The sequence below is a fragment of the Enhydra lutris genome, unplaced genomic scaffold, assembly GCF_002288905.1.
Source record: "Enhydra lutris kenyoni isolate GAN:26980312 unplaced genomic scaffold, ASM228890v2 scaffoldscaffold36, whole genome shotgun sequence".
NCBI lineage: Eukaryota > Metazoa > Chordata > Mammalia > Carnivora > Mustelidae > Enhydra > Enhydra lutris.
Genome location: NW_019154120.1, coordinates 17,971,332 through 17,989,130, shown reverse-complemented (window position 1 = coordinate 17,989,130; position 17,799 = coordinate 17,971,332). Strand labels below are relative to the sequence as shown.

The following is a 17,799-nucleotide window of genomic DNA, read 5'->3' as shown; positions in this document are numbered from 1 at the left end:
TGCTCAAATGTCACCTTCTCCAAGTGACAACGGCATCCTGTTCTCTCGATCCCCTCCTCCAGGCCTCTCTACCCTGTCCAGCTTGCTGTTCATCCTCCCCCTCCCCAGTACTTATTGTCAGACAGGCCACATCATACCTGTTTACCACCTTTAGTATCGACTGTTTCTCTCCGCTCTCTAGAGGGTGGGCCCACGAAGAGTGTCTCTTCATCGACGGGATTCACCAACAGATGACAAGTGCCTGGCACACAGCATGTGCCTTTTAACATCTCCTGGGCAGCCGGCAGGATGGATAAATGAGGCCTCTGTTTCAGAACAGCAGGCTAAGAAAGAGGGTCCACTAGGCAGAACGGCGGAGGAGACAGAAAGTTCCTTAGAAGAAACCGAGAGTGTCCTTCTTTGGACCATACTGGGTGCCTGACCAGTTCCAAGGAGCATATTCCCCCCCAACCTAAGGAAAGGTTAGAAAACAGATTTCAAACACCGTGTGTTCTAAGCCAAACAAGCCTCAACTCAGGTGAACAAAAGCCACTCGGCAGAGAGAAAAAACCATAAAGGACAGCCCTGTCAATGAGCAAAGCCACCAGCCGAAGGTCAGGATACACATGTACTCAATGCCGAATGACAGGATTCTCAGTGCCAAGAAGGGGAGGTGGCCACTGACACTGAAAGGCTGCCCCAGGACAAGGGTGACCTCAGCACCCACCACCCACCCCCATCAGGAGTCCATGCCTTTCCCCAGACTGAGAGCCAGCTTCCTGGCCCAGCTCTCTCCCTTCTTCAGTGCAAATTCACTAGCCTGGAGATGGATAAGGACCACAGAGCCTCTGAGCCAGAACTGGGCTGGGCTCACCATCTCCCCTTGCTAAGAGGGACACATCCAGAGACCAGAGGGAAAGAGAACACCCGGGCTCTTTTCTTGCCAAAAAAGAAAAAACAAACAAACCCATAACTCAGACCCTCTGCTATGCTCACAGGCTTCAGCAAAGCAGGGAGGTAATCCCTAGGGCAGTGAGCCTAGAGAAGAGATCCTCAAGGCATTTTTTTAAATGAATGAATGAATTGGGACTGTCCCAAGGGTCTCTGATTAGCACTGCTTACTAGGCACCACAAATGACACAGAGGGCGAGGATCCTTTTGGGAAGACTCAAGTTCCAGAAACTCCTGGGTTCTGAACACGGAAGAGTAATTTTTTTTTTTTTTTTTAATGAAAGTACAGAGGCCGAGGGAAAAAGATAACAGGTGGGGGGTAAAGGAGACCCAGAAGTGCTCCATATGTCCCAAGCAACTCCACAACCCAGAACCTCATGTTTGTGACTGAGTGGGCATGTCCATAGGCCACCAAGGCCAGTTGAATTTCATGCTGTCCCCCAACGTCTATGCTCCAGAAGTCAAATCCTGGATGTGAAGGTTCAGAATCTCACCCCTACCCTAAGAGACTCTTTCTTGCCAGGGCTTGGTGCAAACAGTCACCTATGTTTTTTAAATAAATACCAACATGCAAAGTGATTCCTGTTTCCTACATAGTCTAGGAGAGAGGCAATTGCTGGGTGAGCAATGAATATTTACTGAGCAATCCAATGACAACGTAACAGTAAAACAACTTTTAGAGAGAGAGGAGAGAGGGAGAATGCAAGGGTGGGGAGGTGGGTGGGGTGGGGGGTGGGGAAGGGAGAGGGAAAGAATCTTAAGCAGACTCCATGTTGAGTGTGGAGCCCTCCTCAGGGCTCGATCTTAGGACCCTGAGATCAGGACCTGAGCCAGAACCAAGAGTCGGACGCTTACCCGACTGTGCCACCCAGGCGCCCCAACCCAATACCAATATTAATGACTACGTCTTACCGAGCTCTGTGCCAAGCTAAATTTCGCTGCATTCATGCTGCTATTTGGAACTCATCACAAACCTTGTGAGGTGCTGCTGCTGCTGTTGTTATTATTATTATTATTATTATTATTCCATGTTACAGATTAAAAAACTGAAGCCAGACGGATTAAATAACTTGGCCTAGGTTATGCAGCTAAGCAAACTGTGAGATCCGGATTCCAAGTTAGGTCAAAGGACTGCGAAGCCCGAAAATCACCAGCCTCTGGGCTCCAGGGGCCCTGGGACCAGTATGGAACATACTTCCTGTTGTGCATGTTTGGGAAACAATGTATTTAAAAGCACAATGCATTCAGAAGTATTAGGGAGAATACTCATGTATTCTTAGGATCAGATGATAATTTCTCCGTTTTCGAAAAATAAGAACAAGAAACAAGACTGTATTATACATACACGCTTTCTAGATTCTTCCTCCACTGTGCTAGTCTTCCGTTAACACCAGATCTGACAAGATCTTAGATTGGGCAATCTTTTCAGTTGGGCACAGGGACGGGCATTCAGGAATAATCTGGTTAACAAAATGAAGGATAAGTGATCTTCTTTTTGTGTTATTAAAACTCCCTGGCAGCAAATTAATTTTTAAGTAACAAAACATCTACAGGTGTTATGAATACAATTAAGCTAATTGAGAGATGCCAACAAACACCTGAAAACTCACTCCCCCGCCCCCCCCAAAGAAACTTCCCACGAGAGGGATCTAGAAGCAAATACAAAAGCAATCTAAAATTATGCACTTAAGTGACTTTAAAAACCCCTTTCTTTAGACATACGTGACACGGATGGACCCCACAAAACTTGTTCTAGTAACTAAAAACCAAGTACCTCTGCATTCATAAGAGAAAACATAAATAATAGATTCAAATCTCGCTAGAGTTATAAGGATCACCTGGATTTCATGAATGTTGTTTATGAAAAGGAATTCAAACCAGCAAGGCAATAAAATACTAAAAATACACCGAACAGGCACCAGGGTGGCTCAGTTGGTTAAGCCTCTGCCTTGGGCTCAGGTCATGATCCCAGGGTCCTGGCATCGAGCCCTGCATTGGGCTCCCTGCTTAGTGGAAGCCTACAGAGTTTCTTCCTCTGCCTTTCCCACCTGTTTGTGCTGTCAAATAAATAAATAAAATCTTTTAAAAAAATACATCAAACATCTGGGCATTATACTATTTTTAAAATAGCAGTTTAAATGAAGAAAGAACATAGGAACACCTACTACGTTTCAGGGACATTCACCTGTTCTCTCACTAATTCTCTCAACAACAACCAAAGGAAGTTAATAACTTGGGGGGGGGGTAAATTGAGGTTCAGAAAATTTAGGAATTTATCTAAGTTTAGACAATTTAAAAAGTAAACGCAGGGTGCCTGTGTGGCTCAGTCTGTTAAGCGTCTGCTTTCAGCTCAGGTCACGATCCCAGGGTCCTGGGATTGAGTCCCACATCAAGCTCCCTGCTCCATGGGGAGACTGCTTCTTCCTCTCCTCCCTCTGCCTCCCTGTCTTTCTCCATCTCTCATAAAGAAAGAAAATCGGTAAAAATAAATAAACAAAAATAAAAAGTAAATATAATAAAAAATTAGAAATACAACTTAAAATAAGTAAAAGAACTGAATGAAATCCTGCGGGAATCTAAATCCACAGGTTTTCCACTACTCCTTGCTTTAGGAAGATGAAGGAAGGAAGGAAGGAAGGAAGGAAGGACGGAAAGTTAGGCAGGCAGACAGGGAAACACCTCACAGCAGGAGGTGATCCGTCCATGAATGCTAAGATCCCCAAGACTGAAATCCAGGCCAAACATGGAGCCTTAAGTCTGCAGACTTTTTTGTTAAGCCATTTGCTTTACCAAATCATTTTTAAAGACTGTATTTATTCATTTGAGAGAAAGAGCACAAGTGGCGGGGAAGGGGAACAGAAGGAGAGTGACAAGCAGGCTCCATGCTGAGCATTATTTTTAAGTCTCAATTTAGGGGCACCTGCGTGGCTCTGTAGGTTAAGCATCTGCCCTCTGCTCAGGTCGTGATCTCAGGGTCCTAGGATGGAGCCCCACAGGGCTCCCTGCTCAGTGGGGAGCCTGCTTCTCCCCCTCCCTCTGCCTGCTGCTCCCCCTGCTTGTACTCTCTATCGCTCTCAAATAAAATCTTCCAAAAAAAAAAAAAAACTTTTTTAAAAAATAAAGTCTCAATTTAAAAACAAAAATTTTTTTTAAAGATTTTATTTATCTGACAGAGAGATCACAAGCAGGCAGAGAGGCAGGCAGAGAGAGAGAGAAGGAAGCAGGCTCCCTGCTGAGCAGAGAGCCTGATGTGGGGCGCCATCCCAGCACCCTGAGATCACGACCTGAGCAGAGGGCAGATGCTTAACCTACAAAGCCACGCAGGTGCCCCTTAAAAACAAAATTAAAGAGAAAAAATCTCTTAGGTCCATCACTACCAAGAACAAGTGCACCCTGGCATGCATTTTCCTTAAAAACCAGAAGGAAAGCTTGAAAACAGCCAGAGCTGCTCTCACACTGGCATGTACATTCACCAGCATCAGGCCGCAAGAGCCTTATTTGGCCCTCCTAACAGACAAGAATCACCAAAGCACAGCCACTAGCAAGCGGCCAAAGAAGAAAGTGGTTAAGGTTTCTTACCTAAAATTACAACAAGGAAGCCTCCAGCACATAATGAAAGTCATTAAGAAAATTCTGAGTGTAATTGCAGGCAGACTTCTCCCCCAGAAAGGAACCAGCTAATAAGCATTCATTATCTTTGGCACGGTGAAAGTATTTATAGGACGTTCACAGAAAGCCTTCCCCAATAGGCCCCACATTAACGAATGGCATTTTAGGTCTAACACCAAAGTGCTCTGGAGACCGTGAAAATTCACATTTTGTGCTTTCTTTTTTTATACACTCTAGTATTCACCATCCCTGGAGATTTTATCACACATTTTCAGTTTTTGTTCCTAAAAGCAGTCAACCTTCGCCCATAGCCTACTGCGTGCCTGGCGATCTCCAGGCTCGCCGCCTGTGCTGTCTCCTGCAATGCTCAAGGAGTCGAGGCAGAAATCTGAAGGCAACGCAACCAGGAAGATGGGAGAGAATCTTTTCTCACGCAACCGGGCGGGCAGTTTCCGGGAAGGGAGTCCGGCGGCGTCGGGCGCTGATCGAGGACTTGGACTCGGCCGGGGGCACCGCGGGCAGGCGGGAGGAGTCAGGTGGGATTGGGGGGCACTCGCGGGGCGGAAATGCCGCCCAGGGGCCCCAGACCGCGCGTGTCAACTCCCCTCCCGCGTTCCGCATCCCCTCCGTCCTCTCGTCCTCCCCCTACAGCTGTGGCGAATCCGCCTCCCCAGCCGCGTTCCGGGACCCGACGCGCACACCCCCTCGGAGAAGCTGGGCGGACAACTGAAGGCTCTTCTTTCCCTGGGGAGTGTGTGCGGAAGCGGAGGGTTAAAACACTCGCCATTCTCTGCAACCTCCGCGGCGACAAGCTGCAGCTCCGCACGCACAACCGCGAAGTGACAGCGCCGGGCATCATACTGGGGAGGGAAGGAGATGGCCTGTGGCGGTGCCACCGGAGTTGGCGGAGACGACTCTACCATCACCGGGAAAAGTGTCCCTATTCCCCATCACCTCCCGACCTGCGTTAAAGCTCACGAAAGATGCCAGGAGCGTACCTGGTCCTGCAGCAGGCGCCCTCCATCCCTCCCCGCAGGTGCGCCTGGTACATGAGGTCCTAAGATCTTTTTCAGACACTTTGGCATCGGCTCCCAAAGGGGGCCCCAACAGAACTTGGCCACGGGAGACTTCCAGAGGCGCGGCAGACACGGCAGGAAAACCAGTGGCTCTCCCCTCAAGGGCCTGCAAATCCTGCCTGGCTCGCCCCTTAAAGCTTAACCCCAGACATGTGCGTGGCAAACCCAAACAACCCAAACGCCACCTGCGAGTTCCCTCTCCTCCCGGCAGGTGAAACCTCCTGGACATCTCCTGGGAGCTGCCCGTCCGGCCAGCTGCGCCTCTCCATCCCCGAGGCCGCCAAGTTTCCTACAGCCCGCACCTGAATCCCACCCCTGTGGGCTCCGGAGCCGGAGGGCGCGGACAGCTGGGGCCACCGCATCCCGGATCCCGGGAGTCCGCCCGCTCCGGGGCGGCCAGAGGACCTGTGGGACACCGCGGGATCTCCCGGGTGGGGAACTTTGGGGGCTCCGCGCCGCGCCCCTCCTTACCTGGCGCTCTCTGGCCCGGGCTGGGACATCCGCCGGGGGCGCGCCCCTCCGCGCGCTCGCTGCGCACCTGGCCGCCGCCGCCGCCACCGCCTGGCCCCAGACCCGGCGGCCGCGCTAGCGCTTCATGGCGCACGGGGGCTGGCTCTGGGCCCCGGGAAGCGTGTCCAGTTGGCGGCGGCTCCTCTGGCTCTCGCCTCTCACCAATGGCTCCCCCGCCTTCTCCCGCCCCGCGTCCGTGCGCCCGTCCTCAGCGGCCGCCCTTTTCCCTCCGCACCCCCGGACCGGCCAAACTGGTTTCTCCGCTCCGGGGTGGTGCCTCCAGTCTCTCTCCGGCAGCCGCGGCTGGGGCTGGGGCTGGGGCTGGGCGGGCCCGGCCGTCAGCCCTCCCTTTGTCCCTCCCGGGGGCGGAGAGGGGCTGGACGGGGAGCCCCTGGGAGGGCACACCAGGCCCAGGTCCTGCCTGGCGCCCTCCGTGCGCGCCGGCGGCAGGTGGGCACCCCGCCCGTCCCCGGAGCGCGTCCCCGTCCTCGCCCGACCAGCGACCTGGCAGCTGCGGTCGCTGTCGGCTCCTCCGGCGCCCCCGCCTCCTTGGGGGCCGCGCTCGCCACCCCGCCCCACCAGCCTCGCGTCATTTTCCCGCCGCCCTCCGCCAGCCTGGCCGCCACCCGGGGTCGGTGACCGCGCCGGCCCGGAAAGCTGGCCGGGCCGCGGCCTGCCCGGGACCTGGCCTCCCTCGGTAAGGGGAGCCGTACACTCTCGACGCCAAGTCACGTTCCAGGACCGGTCACCCGACGCGCGTCGCGGTTCACCGCGCGGAGGGTGGGGAAAGGGACTACGCCGAAAGACCTGGAGAAACTTATTCTGGGGTGGCAGCAAGCAGGCCTTCTGCGGGGACCGACCTTATTCACCTTTAGGGGGTTGGGGTCTAAGCAGCCGAGGTGCAGCGAGTGAAATGGCACGCCGTAGCTGGAAATTTGGGACTCGCGTGCGTGGTCTCCGGGCTGGTGTCTGGGCTTGTGAATCTTGCCTTCTCAACAGTGTGTACTGCACACTGGAAACTCCGTTCAGCAGAAGTTTACTGCTCACCCACAATGGAAGAGTCTCTAAAGAGAATCGAAGAATTTGCTTAGGGGCTCCTGGGTGGCTCAGTCGTTAAGCCTCTGCGGTGGGTTCATGTCAAGACCCCAGAGTCCTGGAATCGAGCCCTGCATCAGGAATCCTGCTTCTCCCTCTGCCACTCCTCCTGATTGTGTACCCTTTCTCGCTGTGTCTCTCTCTGTCAAATAAATAAATAAAATCTTCCAAAAAAAAAAAAAAGTGCTTAAAGTGTAGTAGGGAAGATAGAACTCTCAGATAAATATCTAGTTACCTGCAGATCAGAGTTTCAGGTCCCAGGCCTGAGAGTTCAGACACCAACCTGGGGGCTTAAGAAAGCCTTCTCTGAGGAGGCCATGCCTCAGTTGGGGCTGGGAGAGCCACACTTTCAGGGATCATTGTTGGGTGGAGAGGATATTCAAAGAATAGCCCACTATTTTTCCTCCCGGTATGTGAAAGATTCCACTGGTATCGTTAAACCCTAAACTGCCCTGAGTTTTTCATTAGACACTCTTGATTTTTTTTTTTTTTTAAGTAATCTCTATGCCCAAGGTGAGGTTTGAACTTACGACCCCAAGATCAAGAGTCACATGCCCCACCCACTGAGCCAACCAGGCACCCTGTCACACTTGACTTTTGAGCAAGTGGGCTGGTCAGTCACTTAATTTCTCTGGGCCTCAGTTTCCTCACCTGTAAAATGAGACTGGATTGGATGACCTCAAATGGTTCCTTCCATTTTCTGAACCCAACAGCAGAGCAAAGGTACAGAAGCTGGAAAACACAGGGACCAGTGAACAGCAATGGGGAAAACCAGTTGGCTGACAGTGCAACGGCTGTCCATAGGGCTGGAGGGGCAGGTTAAGGAGTTTGGGCTTCCTTTTGACAGCACTTGCAAACCATTCAAAGTTTATGATCACAACTGTTGCATGATCCGTGTTGTGTTCTAGGGAAAGTATCTAGACTAGTTTGAAAGAAGAGAAGACTGAAGATGAGGGTACCATTTAAGAAGTTAGTACAGCAACATAATGTGGGCCTGAAGGACTTGCCACTGGAAGGAGGAGGAACTTTCAGGGACAGCATCAGGAGTAATGGCAGGGCACAGAGTGGCCAGAATCTACAACTGACTGGCAGACAGAAGCATGAAGATGAGCCAAGTTCCCCAAGCTAGGTGCTGGCATTAGTAGGAACAGCAGAGTCAGAAGGAAGACAGGCCACTGAGGAGGGCTCTGCCCCATCAGGAGAAAGGCCAGTACACCTAAGAGTCAAGAGAGGATTCTAGACTAAATGAAGGATCCCTTCTTTCTTGCAGATCTACCAGCAAGTGATCAACCTGTCCAAGAAAGCATTGCATAGAACACAGACTACACTAAGATCCGTCTGGTCCACGCCTAAACTCACATCGGGTCAGTAACACTGCTGTGGCTGTGTTTAACACCCCTGTGTAGACACCAAGATTTCAAGCCAGTTTGTTTCTCTTACAGACCACATGGAGTGGAGGATGGGGAGAGGTGGGGATAAAGGGACATGATGGGTATTGTTTTAAAGATTCATTCATTGGAGTGCCTGGGTGGCTCAGTTGGTTGCAACTGCCTTCGGCTCGGGTCATGATCCTGGAGTCACAGGATCGAGTCCCACATCGGGATCCCTGCTTGGCAGGGAGTCTGCTTCTCCCACTGACCTCTCTCCTCTCATGCTCTCTTTCTCTCTCATTCTCTCTCTCAAATAAATAAACATAATCTTTAAAAAAAAAATAAAGATTCGTTCATTTAACAATAGCACTTAGTACGCGTTGACTGTTCTAGTTGCTTGGATATATCAGTGAACCAACCTGGCAAATTATATCTTAAAAAGAGACAATGCTTTGAAAAAATAGAACAGGACTGACTGGGAGGGGCCACTGAGGCAGACTTCTAGGGTGCTATAAAAATTCTGTATCTTGACCTGGGTGATGGTTATATGAGTGTACACGTATATAAGAGTTTACTGTCCTGTACACTTAAGAGTTGTACATTAAAAATACATAATAAAAATAGAGTAGGGTTAAGAGATTAGGAGTGGGAAAAAGAGTTGCAATTTTAAATTAATGAAGTCAAGGTAGGCTTCACGAAGAGTTGGGTTTGGAAAAGATTTGCAAGAAGGTGAAGGGGTTTCATCCTAGGGGAGAGAAATTCCTTGAAAACTCATCTCACCTGGAACCCACCAGACAAAGCATGTTCAAACCCTGTCCTGCTGCGTTGCCCTCCCATGCGCCCTTCCATGCGCCATTGAGAAGGCGGCTCTCAGAGCACGACAGTTGCCCTTGCTGAGAAAGGAAGTAGCTCACCTCGAAGTCCTGACTTTTGTCCTCTGTGAGAGAACCATGCCAAATTTCAGCGTGTCTAGTCAGGTCAATCCCCGAAAGTGTTTCATGAATGCGACAAAGATTGATTTTGAAATGAATCTTCCATGAATCACTCTGTCCTGGAATCCCGCCCTGATCCCACCAGCCTCTGAGCTGCTTTCTCAGCGTACCCCAATGGGATGGAATAAGTATTCTGGTTTTATGGAGAAGCCACTCCCACTCCATAACCAACAGCTCTCCCTTGCAAGGGAAAAATAATTCCATGTTGGGGAAAGTAATTAACAGAAACACCCATTTCTAAATAAGGCTAACTGTTTTTCAGGGTTTGCCGGTTTGCAATTTCCTGTTTCTTTTTGTTTGTTATTTTTTTTCCCTTCTCTCTCTGTTTTTTTTTTTTTTTTTTTTTCTTTTCTTGGCAACACTCCTGTGCATTTCCATGATGTGGGTAGGAAGGCTGGGGAGGTTCCAAGAGAACGAGCTCATTTTACTGAAAATTCATTTCCTAGAATTTTTTCCTACAAGATACGAGGTAAAGAATGAATGTTTAAAGGGAGGTATACTGACTGTATTCATCTCTTTAGTAAGCTCAGTGGTCACTTTAAATAAACTAAAGCATTTAATGCCAACAGAAAGGTATTCAAGCCACACTAGGTGCTACCGTAACTGGTGCCTGGTGGTCAAGATTAACTCAGTTGGAAGGCAATTTTTTCCCAGCCGTTTTCTAGCCCAGCTCCAGAATTCTAAACATGATAAGAACATACCTCTTAGGTGAGTCTGTCTTTGCAATAAGTGGAATTAGAAGCTTCAAATAGTCTGCCTCACTTTCTTTTAAATGTCATTTAAAACAACAGATATAGGTGATATCATCTGTTGTCTCTGCAAAAATGATTTTCCAAATTCTTCTGATTTAAAGGAGGCAGTACCTCCTTTACTACTTATTGACTTCTTTTTTTCTGACCACCATTTTAAATAAAAAATTGGACTGCAAAAGAAACCTTAAACATCAGGGAACTAAGCGTGTCTCCGTTATTTTGTTAGTACCCACGCTTAACATGCAAAAGATGTCAGGGGAGGTGATATTTCTCAGCACATTAAGTTCACATCTCTTTCTTTCATATTCATGAATATGTAAATATATAGAACTCATCTACAGTTTTTTTTACAAGGAGATTTTCATTACCTACTATCTATATGAAAATGTCATGAACATTACATTGAACTAATAACCCCAGTTAAACTTAATTCATAATTAATCAGCAATTTTGAAAATATCTGGTGACCATTTAGCATACAGAGCCATGTTTTCACGTGATTGTAAGAAGTCTGTATGTATTCCATTTTCATCATTTACCACGGTGTCATGAGAACAGTTTTCATCATTTACCTTTTATATTTTACATGAAAACAGTTCACTTTTCCAACTTCCTCCCTCATCCCTCACAAACTAAGTTCCCACTATTCCAAGCTGCTTGCAGTTCACTGAACTCTTTTTTAAGATTTTTTATTTATTTATTTGACAGAGAAATTACAAGGAGGCAGAGAGACAGGCACAAAGGGAGGGGAAGCAGGCTCCCCACTGAACAGAGGGCCCAATGCGGGGCTCGATCCCAGGTCCCTGAGATCATGACCCAAGCCCAAGGCAGAGGCCCAACGCAGTGAGCTACCCAGGCGCCCCAGTTCATTGAATTCTAAATAGCACTTGATGGGGGGCACCGGGGTGGCTCAGTCAGTTAAATGCATGCCTGCTGTTCACTCGGGTCATGATCTCACAGGCCTGGGATCGAGCCCCACATCAGGTTTCCTGCTTCGGTGGGGAGTCTGTTTCTCTCTCTGCCTCTGCTCCTCTCCACCCACATTCATGCATGTGTGCTCTCTCTCTCGTTCTCTCTCCTTCTCTCTTTCTCTGTCTCAAATAAATAAACCTTTAAAAAAATGTCCTTCTGATTCATCTGCCTGGTCTCCAGCCAAAGTAACTTCCTCTGGGTAAGCCTTGCCCCAGATGCCCCCAGATAATAGTCCCCATAGCATAAGGAAGCCTTAATCCCACTGTATTTTAACTGTTAACCTGTGCTTATTTCCCACTGCATGGGAGCCCTTTGACACCCAAGACTGAGTTGTGGTTTTTTTGTTTTTTTTTGTTTTAAGATTTTATTCATCTGACAGAGAGAGGAAACACAAGCAAGGGGAGTGGGAGAGGGAGAAGCAGGGTTCCTGCTGAGCAGGGAGTCCAATGCAGGGCTCAATCCCAGGACCCTAGGATCAGAACCTGAGCCAAAGGCAGAAGCTGAATGACCGAGACACCCAGGCACCCCTGAGTCTTATTCTTCTTGGTCTTTCTTGGCATCGAACATTGCTCTGTCACCTAAGTGCCTAGTAATTCTCGTGGCAGGGTCTGCATAGTCATCATTCTCAATATTTGTATTTTCTCCTGCTGATGATTTATTTAATCATTGCTATTGTTGAATATTTCTGTATTTACCAGATTGGCTTCCAGAAATATCTGACCAACTACAACCCCCCCACTATTTCATTTTTTTTTTTAAGATTTTATTTACTTATTTGAGAGAGAGAGAGTGAGAGAGAGCATGAGAGGGGGAAAGGTCAGAGGGAGAAGCAGACTCCCCATGGAGCTGAGAGCCTGTTGTGGGACTTGATTGATCCCAGGACTCTGGGATCATGACCTGAGCCAAAGGCAATGGCTTAACCAATTGAGCCACCTAGGCGCCCAACCCACCACTAGTGGGTTCTAAGGCTTCTAAACCTCTTACTTTTCTCCAGTTCTTATTATTTAGTGGGTTGTGATTTGCCCTCCTCGACTTGCTTCTAGAAATGGTGGGCCCATGGTACAAGAAGAGTTTGTGTTTTATTAGAACTGGGACATTTTTAAGCCTTTGTTGCCATCACTGGAGCAATACAAAGAATGGTATTCAAATTCTTCCATAAAGTTACAGCAGCCTAAGCTGTATATGAATACTGCCTTTTTAATTTTCCTAAACTGCCAGCCAGCATGAATGATTGTCCCTCCCAATTAAGTGCAAGAACAAAGCAATAAGAAACACTGATCACACAGGCAAAGACAAAAAAAAAAAAATCTGGAATTGCACTGCCTTGACAGTGTTTATGAGGAAATGGGCATTCCTAGGCTGTTGGTGGCTGTGTATTGTGTGACTCCTTTAGGAGGAAATACAGAAGCACATACCAAAACATGTGTGCCTTGTGCCACAACAATCTGTGTCTAGGAATTTATCCTAGAGATATATTTAAGCATTTGCACAAAGGTAAATGTACACACATATTCATTGCAGCACTTTCTTCACTGCGAAAGACCAGCGGTGGCCTCGATGCCTGTTAAAAGAGGTTACATCCATAAAACAGGATAATAATCAGCCTTGTTAAAAATTAGGAGACCTACTTGTGCCACTGTTTGGAACATCTCCAAGATATACCGTTATGTGAAAATGCAAAGTACAGAAGAGTATGTGTGTACAAATAAAATTTATGTGATGTTTACAAGTTGTCTCCATTTGTGTAACATATAAATAATATACATGTGTGTTATATATTTGTGTGATAGAAAGATAGATAGATAACCTGGAAGGATGCACAAGAAATTATTCACAGTGCTCATCTCTATAGAGGAGACGTTTTCACAAATGTCTTTGTACAGTTGAAATTCTTTTTTTACTATGTCCCTGTATAATTTTTAAATTTCACTTAGTTTGGTCAAAGCAATAAATATGTATAGTTTAAAAGCTCAAGTAGTACTACAAAGTTTCTAACAAAAGACAATAATGCCGCTACCCCACCATTTCTCATGCTCAAATGTTCTCCAGAGAACATTTTTTTTAAATATTTTATTTATTTGACAGAGAGAAATCACAACTAGGCAGAGAGGCAGGCAGAGAGAGAGGAAGAAGCAGGCTCCCTGCAGAGCAGAGAGCCTGATGCGGGGGCTCGATCCCAGGACCCTGGGATCATGACCTGAGCCGAAGGCAGAGGCCCTAACCCACTGAGCCACCCAGGCGCCCCTCCAGAGAACTTTTTATTGGTTCTTGCATTTACTTTCACAATACGAATAACATGTTTATATTGTTATTTCTGATGTTTTTCTGTCTTAGACATCGTCTATGGACTTCTTGCTATGGGGGAGGAAGAGTTAATTGTCATGCATTCTATTCCCAGCACAACAATGTGCCCACACACTCACTCACCCTTTCTCCCATCATAATTAGATTTCTCCCATCTATAGTTAAATCATGTTCAGTGGATCCAGTATTATGACTATGGGAATATTGTTTGCACCTAAGCTACATGGTATTCTATGATTATATTTCCTTTCTCCTAAAGTTTTTTATTTTGACCAGGGTTAATTATTGCCTTTCTTTTTCCCCAATTACTAACCCCCATCTTTTTCCTACCATTAATTTAGGCCTTAAATTGCTCACATAACCACAAAGCTCCTCTCAGGATAGACAACACATAACTTATCAGTTTACATTCTCCCTCCTTGCAGTGTCTTCTGCTGGAGCCTTCTGTCCCTGTTCCTGTGTGAATATTATTGTTGTCCTGCAGGACTTCCCCTCACCGTCCTCCTGAGGCTTCCTGCTACTTCACATTTTCGTTTTTGTTGGACTTGCTAAATCTGGTGGAGCACATCTGAAAAAGGAAACATGAGAGAGGAATATTTTGAGGCTTACTATGTCCATTAGGATGCCTTTAGTGTTCCGGAATACAAATGGGTTGTCCTACCGTCGTCATCATCATCCTCCTCATCATCATCATCAAATCTGTAAGTCTCTGGAGTTGGAGGGTTCCAGTTGGGTTAATGGCTCAGTGATTGCATCAGAGCCCAAGTACTTCTCATACTTCTGCCCTGTTTTCATCATAGTGGTGGCGATGTCCCTCTTCCAGGTCACAGATGGCTGCAGCAGCTAGCTAATTTCATTTGTCAGAAACCGGTCATCTGACCAATCTTAGCTTGGTAGAAGACCAAAAAAACAAGTATATGTCATTATCAGCACCCATTGTGGGAACTGGTCTTTGTCAGTAGGGATGGAGTTTTAGAAGAGTAGCTGTTGGATAGGCAACCCACAGGACCTATACCTCTCTACATCTGGAAATGTCTTTATTCCACTCTCATAGTTTAACTGCATATTGAACTTGAAGTTGGAAAACACTTTTTTTTTAGAATTTTTTAGAATTCCTTAGCATCTAGACTCCAGTGTTGCTGTCCAGATGTTTGATGTTATTTTGATTCCCAGTTCTTTACAGGTGATCAGCTTTCCACTTTTAGGAAGGTTTTTCTCTGGTTCTAAATTTTTACTGGAATGTGTCTTAGTGTGGAACCCCAGAATCAGCCTCTCACCCTCTACTACCTTGCCCCAACCCATCCTCATTGCCTTTTGTTCATGTGCAAAACTAACCGAAAACCAATGCTTTTATAACCAGAGTTGTAACCTTATAAATTAATTCACAGAGAGGTATCAAGAACTTGAAATACTTCAGTGAGCTTTCTTTCCACCAAACGTTTAGGCCTTCATGGTCTTCAGTATTTTTATCCCAAATGAATGGGTAAAAGGTGGGAATTTCACAATAATAACTGATAGTTAAGAAGTTCATATTTAAAATAAAATCTTTTAAAGGGGGGGCGCTCCTGGGTGGCCCAGTTATTAGGCATCTGCCTTAGGCTCAGGTTCTGTTCCCAGGGTCCTGGCATTGAGCCCCACATGGGCTCCCTGTAAGCCTGCTTCTCCCTCTCCCACTCCTCCTGCTTGTGTTCCCTCTCTTGCTGTGTCTCTCTCCATCAAATGAATAAATAAAATCCTTTTTTTTAAGTTCATATTTACCTCTGAAACTAATAAAAAAAAGAAGTTTGTATTTTTTTACTTTTCTTTTTTTTTTTTTAAAGATTTTGTTTATTTATTTGTCAGAGAGAGAGAGAGAGCAAGTACAGGCAGACAGAGTGGCAGGCAGAGGCAGAGGGAGAAGCAGGCTCCCTGCCGAGCAAGGAGCCCGATGCGGGACTCGATTCCAGGACGCTGGGATCATGACCTGAGCCGAAGGCAGCTGCTTAACCAACTGAGCCACCCAGGCGTCCCTTTTTTTACTTTTCAAATCACAATCACCTTCTAACCCTTCTGACCCTTCCTTCCCCTCTTTCTTTTCCTTCTTTTCTTCCTTTCTTCGTTCGTTCCTTCCCTCCTTCCTTCCTTCCCTTTCACATTTACAACCCTGATGCATTTGGAATTTATGTCTTGTGTATGACATAAAGTATTCCTCTGATTTTATTTCCTCAAATGGCTAACCACACATCCCAGCATTATTTATTAAAAGCCAACATTTGCCTCCGTGATGAGATGAGATGACACTTTCATCATATACTAATCAGGCAGTTGCATCTGTTTCTCTTCTACTGCTGTTTGCATCTGTGCACCAACACCACACTGTGGAAAGCCTTCCTAGTTTTATTTAATATCTGTTGGAACCCGTCCTCTCTCATGGCTTTTCTTCCCCCTACCCAAGCCTTTTGGAAATATATTTGATCTGTAACACTGTGTACATTTCAAGTGTACAACTGATGATTTGATACACATATATTATGAAATGTTTACCACAATGAGGTCAGTTAACATATATACCCCCCCCTTTTTTTTTTTACAAATTAAAGTTGGGCATCAAAAAGGGTGAGGGGTTCCTGGGTGACCCAGTTGGTTAAAACATGACTCTTGGTTTCAGCTCAGGTCATGATCTTGGGGTCATGCCATCGGGCCCCATGTTGGGTTCCCCACTCAGTGCAGAGTCTGCTTAAGATTCCCTCTACATCTGGGGCTTATGTCTTAACTGCCCCTTGCCCATGTTATTGACAAATGCCTTGTGGTTAACTAATTGCCTTATTTGAGGACCTTTTGCAGAAATCATTTCTGCAAAGACTGCAAAGCAGAATGCCAGTGCTGTCCTGTCTAGCTGCAGACAGGACGTTATTGCTGCTTGATTTTAGCTGTCCTGACTCCCTATTTTCCTGTTGGGGACCATGGCCCTGACTCCATACCTGTCCAACTCACTCCTAACAACAGCAATATTAGAACCCACAAACAATCCAGAAGGACAAAGGATAGAGCTGACCGACAAAACCCATTCTACCCTCAGGACAACTTTATCTTCTAGATTATTAAGGACTTGATAGTACTGAAGCTTGTTGCTCCCACTTCTCTTCCCTTAGGGTGAGGACATTCCCAAGATGTTCCTCCCATTCTCGTGCATTGAGAGTTCTAGCTGACTTTCCTTCCCCTATCCACTCCTGAGAAAGATGCCAGTATTTAGAACACATGCCCAAATAAAACACAACAAACCAAAAAAAAGGCTTTTTAAGGTATGCTTCATTTAAAAGTAATTTTTAAACCCCTGTGCATTATGGGGCACCTGGGTGGCTCAGCTGGTTAAGCGTCTGCCTTCAGCTCGGGTCATGATCCCAGGACCCTGGGAGTGAGCTGGGGGTTGGGGGAGCCTGCTTCTCCATCTCCCTCTGCTGTTCCCCCTGCTTGTGCTCTCTTGCTCTCTCTCGCTGTCAAATAAATTTAAAAAAAAAAATCTTTTAAAAAAAATGTGTTAAAGCCCTGTGCATTAAAATCTAAACAATCTATGACATCTGATTGTGGGGCGCCTGATAAAAAATCACTCAGATTCCATCTCGTGAGTCAAACATTACTGCGCTTCTCTGAGTCCTACCTTTGAGTCCTGCACAGGCATCTGTCCTTTGACTCTTAAAATTAATTCTAAAAAAAAAAAAAAAAATTAATTTCTCAAAACTGTTGGCAATTCAGCGTTGGCAGATGGTGAGGTCCACGCTGGCTCGTGCTAACTGATACCGCGTAACTGCTAATACACAGCAGCGATTTTCAAACTCTTTTGCAAAGTTTTCTCTCTCTTTTTTAACCATAAGACCTTAAAGCAGGAGTGTCATGTGGGGAGCTGACCTACCTGAGTCCATGGTGGGACCCCAATGGCAGGTCTACCATGAAGCTAATGGCGTCCAGCCTTCAGGGACCCTCAAAGGCCTTGTGCCTAAGTTTGTTATATTTAATTTTGTAATTGTTTTTTAAAGAGCCCATCCCTCCACCCCTGGTACAAACCTTGGGCCCCACAAAACCTGGTTCCCCCACCAGCCAAGCCCTAGCACCTCTCCCTCAACACTTTAGCCCCCCTCCACGGAACCCCAAACCTGTGGGGGAACAAAATAAAAAAATGACCTGGAAGAAGGTACAATTCCCGAACTAGGAA

At 46.7% G+C, this 17,799-nt stretch overlaps 1 protein-coding gene across 1 annotated transcript in view; it reads right to left on the bottom strand.

Annotated features, from left to right (window-relative positions):
- The window catches only part of LOC111154233 (ATPase phospholipid transporting 8B1), a 121,620-nt gene extending 115,476 nt beyond the window's left edge, over positions 1 to 6,144 (bottom strand). The window contains exon 1 of the mRNA XM_022513713.1: positions 6,087 to 6,144. The gene's annotated coding sequence lies outside the window, so the exon portion shown is untranslated. The remainder of the gene's footprint in view (positions 1 to 6,086) is intronic.
- Between the last annotated feature and the right edge of the window lie 11,655 nt (positions 6,145 to 17,799).